This window comes from Ascidiella aspersa, chromosome 1, assembly GCF_963924565.1.
Source record: "Ascidiella aspersa chromosome 1, kaAscAspe10.2, whole genome shotgun sequence".
Lineage (NCBI taxonomy): Eukaryota > Metazoa > Chordata > Ascidiacea > Phlebobranchia > Ascidiidae > Ascidiella > Ascidiella aspersa.
Window position 1 is genome coordinate 40,663,629 of NC_139447.1, and position 4,918 is coordinate 40,668,546.

General features: G+C 31.7%; 1 long non-coding RNA gene across 1 annotated transcript; it reads right to left on the reverse strand.

Moving 5' to 3' along the window:
* Positions 1-811: 811 nt before the first annotated feature.
* Positions 812-4,711, reverse strand: LOC146170520 (uncharacterized). The gene is made up of 3 exons (XR_014494760.1): positions 4,491-4,711; positions 3,893-3,975; positions 812-2,746 (listed from the first exon to the last, which is right to left on the reverse strand). It is a non-coding gene; the product is annotated as an uncharacterized LOC146170520 (long non-coding RNA).
* Positions 4,712-4,918: the final 207 nt, after the last annotated feature.

Here is a 4,918-nt window from a genome sequence, read left to right on the forward strand (position 1 = left end):
TTTTGAACAACAACAAGACTGTTACATCACAATGGTGCAACAGACTGACAGTTTTACCAGCACTTCAGTTAAAAACACTTTCATTCTCGCACAAACAGGTTGAATGACACCACTTTTAGGACGGGCCATAAAACCCCATTAAAGCAGGATGTAATAAACCGTCCGTATGTAACATCTGTTTACAGCGAAAAGGCTCCAATGCAGTGAAACGTTAAAAGCTTAAATCCACCAACCCAAAGACTATAGTTCGCAAAAATGTAAAAAGTTCAGAGGAACTGTTTTGAAAGTGTCCTGTAGTTAATGCAGGGCAAACAATATTTACCGGTAATAACCCGTGAAGCCAGCAAACCAAATTACATATACATGTCATAAAAATCGCAAAGTGTGTTTTGTTAATAGTGACCCAAAGTGAATTAAGGGCAACGACATTTACTGGCAATGCAAAGGCGCAAGTCAAAAAAAGCTTAATATTTTCTAATTTGTCGCTTCTCGCCTGCTAATACAAAGAATAAAACCCGTAAAGCCAGGCCCATAAGCCCCAACCATGTTCGCAGCATCAGCAAGGTAACCGCCCAACTCGACTATTGGCTGGCAACACACAAGGGATTTACGCTTGGGTGAAATGACAACAAGAGAATTCCCCGAAGCTAGTTGTATGGGCAAGGCAGGTGTCAGGTTTCTATAGAAGCACAGTGAGGGAACAAAGCGGGGTTCGGGTGAAATTGATTACTTTGTAAGTTCCACGTTGGTTTCTACATTTTACGAGGTTTAATGCTGAAACGCGCTTTAAACAAAAATCGCACAAGTTAGCTCATTTGTTAATATTTATTAATAATCAATAGATCACACATAATCACACTCACAATAAACACCAAGGAATGGCTGAAAAAAACTTGAAGAAAATGTTTGGACTTTTGAAGTGCACAACAGTGGGCATTTAACTTTGTAAAAAAGAATAAAATGTTGCATAATATTTTATTAATGATAGAAATATTGAAGGTGCTTCTTAAGCTACTTTGTATCAAACGGCAATTACAGCATTAAATGTTGTATGAGCTGATGAACTTTTCAAGTTAGAGTTGCATTTAAATGCGACTTGGGAAGAAAGCAAAAAGACACACAAAAAAAAAAGCATTAAATACAAAACCTTTGAAAGCAACTCAGTTGTTTTTACTTATAAACGGCAAAAATATACATCTCTCATAATGTTAACAAAATTGAGTTTTATAAACATGACAGCATAAAAATGATTTAGCACATAACATCTTGGAGATTTCCAGTAACTTATAATTTCGAAAAAAGCAAAATATATTTTTTGGTAACTATATGTTTTTGGGGTCACCAACAATATCCAACACATTTAAAAACACATGTTCAGTCAGTAAATGCATAACACAGTAACTACAAAATAATGTGCTTTATTTTACTGAAGTTAATGAACAGATCCGTGTTTTGTGTTCCTAAATGTGCTTTATGCATTTGTACACAGTATACACAATCCTTTCATAACATAGGCATGGTAAATATTAATTATTTTTATTGAAATTACCCAAGTTTGAATAAGCTTTATATTTGGAAGCAGAATTCAGTTAGAAACAAGCAAAAATGTTGTTTAGTAAAAATATTTATTTAAAGTATGGTTTGTGCATTCTGTGTACCAGCCACTAAAACTTATCAGGGAGGTGTGTAATAAGATGCATGTGAAACATATTATGCAATATACATTGAAACCGCTTTTTAAAATGCAATACACATAAAATAAAAAAAGCATAAAATGCAATAAATCCAAGAGTTCAAGTCATCAACATAAAAATTGGTGAATAAAGAGATTTCAACTCACAGTACTTCCAAAATTGCTTCTAAAATATTGGACGGAACTTCATTAATATCAAAACAAGTTAAAAACTAAATTCATTAAAAAAAAAAATGAAAACAACCGTGTTTTTAAAGCAAAGGTTGAAACTTTTCAAGTTTACAAAGCATAGGGAAGTCACAAACAAACTTCTGGCAATATAAATGTATAATCCTCCACACTGGTGTGTTATGTGCTGTCTTTGTGTGTGAGTGTGTAGGTTGGGTGGAAACAGTAACATAATTTGCATACAACTTGTGGAACGGGTTGTGTGAAAATAGCACAAAAAAAAACTGATTGAAATGTAAGCTACAATACAAAGGCATTACCACAAATCGAATATACAGGCTCTTAACACTCAATCACAAAACGCAAGGGTTGTCCTACTAACTCATTCATAATGAAAGTGTTTCTTGGAACAAACACTTAAACACAAGAACTTTACTCAGTAATAAACATGTTAAATGGAACTTTTAGGAACAAGGTTCATTAAAGTTATAGCTTAACTGATTTAATAGAATTAAGTGCTAAGTTAAGTTTTCAAAATAATTTACACATTAAGCACATTCCATGGAACAAAAAACAAATTAGCTAACACTAAACAAAAACTTTTAAAAAAATAAAAAATTAAAGTTTTAAAAACTACCAAAAAAAGTAAAAGTAATAAAACTTTTCTGAACTTGAAAAAAAATAGCTACACTTAGTTTTAGATACAATACATTTCTTTTGGGCAAAATTATGGAAGAAAAATTTAAGGAGATTTAAATAATTATTAAGAGAGGCATAATGTCTTTTTCATTCCAATAGAAGTGATGCCCATCTCAATGACAACAGAACTTTGGAATTCATTCACAATCGTGAACTCATTGGATCATCTTCATTGCTAGGCTGATTCTGTGAAAACAAAATAAAAAGGAGTTTAGAAGAATGTTAATTTTATTTGCATCCAACCTGAAATAAAGAAATACCAAGAAGTTTTGTATGTTACAGAGTTTGAGCTATCTTTAAAGTTACTCAAAGTGAAGTTTATAAGTGAATTTACTTAAATATCAAAAGTGGATTTTCATTGTTAAATAATTTTTTAAGACAACATTTTCCTTTCTTCCAAAACTAAAAATTAGCTCTTTTGATTAAATTTTTATAAATGTACTTGTTCAGTAAAACCAAACTAGAAGCAAAAGTACAGAAAAAACACCATGAGATTAGTTCCTTCTACAATAAAACAAAAACACAAACATGGTTAGTTTTTACATAAAAGTGTAAAAATAAGTTTAGAAAATGTGAAAATTATTAAAGTTCTCCATTATTTTAAAATAAATAAGCACAAAAAGCCACAACAACAAAAAATTGGACAAATTTCTTAAACCTGTGTTAGTTAGGAAAGTTAGATCCAAGTTGTTTACCAACACCAGGACACAGTTTAAAGATGGCTAACAGTGCTTCTATAAAGTGTTTTAATGATGATTAGGGGGTGTTCAAAACAGGATGCAGTTTATGCCACAATAGGATTCCCTCACAATGTGAAGTTTGGCCAGAGGTTCAAGTTATCAACTTCCAGTTGGCAACTGTTATTTGATTTAAAACCAGGTTTATGTAGAAGTAACAACTTCCGTATTTGCATATTGTCCGCTAGTGTAGGTCAGGGTTACCCAACCGAGGCATGCAAAGGCCACAAACATAGAACATTTCAAAAACTCTCCAGAGTCTTAACTTTGTGGTTTACATTATAAAGAGTTTCAAGCCCATTAAAGGGGCTCCCACACTTATAAGGTTACAACCACGGATATTTGTGTATTCAAATAAATGTCGCAGAATAAACTGGATTAATATGGAATTAAATAGGATTTAAAATCATAAACAACCGAACTAGCCTTAATGACAAAATTAAAACAGGAAGAAGAACAGAAAATAGCATTCATGGTGTGATTTGCACTTTGTCAAAATATAAAAGTAGTTATTGTTATCATTGTTTTGTCTCATGCAAAATGCTCACCCAAAAGATTTAAAACATAAAAAAGTCCCAAAAATATTTGAACTCACAGTGGGCACATTTTGGTAAACCACGTCTGACGGACCATTTTGTTGTTGTGTTATAAAAGGTTCGGTTGGTGTAGCGTTCCGGTCTGATGCACGCACCGTGAAATGAAAAAAACACAAACAAGAAAAATTAAAAAACTATCCTCTGTCGACCATTTTGCAACAAAACTTTTAAGAAATGAAAAAGTTGGGAATATAAACTGATGTTGTGCTTGTTGTTGCTAAACAACTGTTCGTTTGTAAAACAAAAAGTGTTAGAGGAATGTCGGTTAAACTGGAAATTTAGTATGCCGAAAAAGTAACTATATTGCTTAAAATTTAAGTGCTTGGGTATTTTATAAAACATACTGACGGTATTTAAATATAAAAAGAAGGTAGGCTTGCAGAATATAATTATGGCAACATTGGCAAGGGTTTTTTAAAAAGACAAATAACAATATCAAGCATAGTCCTTAATATAATGGGAAAAAAATGTTTATGTTTGTTAAATTAGTTTTCAAAAACAACCCAAAAAGTAAAAATATTTTTCGTTGTAGAAATCCATTACTTTAAAAATGCAGAACAAACAATTAGTTTGATAAATTTCAACAAAGTAACACACCTGAGTAAGTATGCTGAGAATGACGCCAAGGCAACAACCATTTGAATTTCAGCCCAAACGCAAGACACAACAATAGAAAGTAAAGTAAACAGCAGATAAATTTAGAGGAGGTGATTATGTTGGCACAAAAGTTCAGCCAAAGCTTTAAATTTTGACTTGGGTATTTACAACATTGGAGTATTGCAAGATCCTTTTTGTAGTGGGTAAATGATAAACAACAAAAACAACAAAATAAAACATCCCCATTAATTAAAGTTTGATTAACAGCCAAAAACTTAAACTTAGTAAACACACGGAATCCCATTTATTTATATTTCGTATAAAAATCAAGCAAAAAAAAATAATCAAATGCTTTTATAAGCTTGAAAATTATTGCACAGAAAAAACACAACACACAATGAAAACACACTTTTCATACAAAATAATAC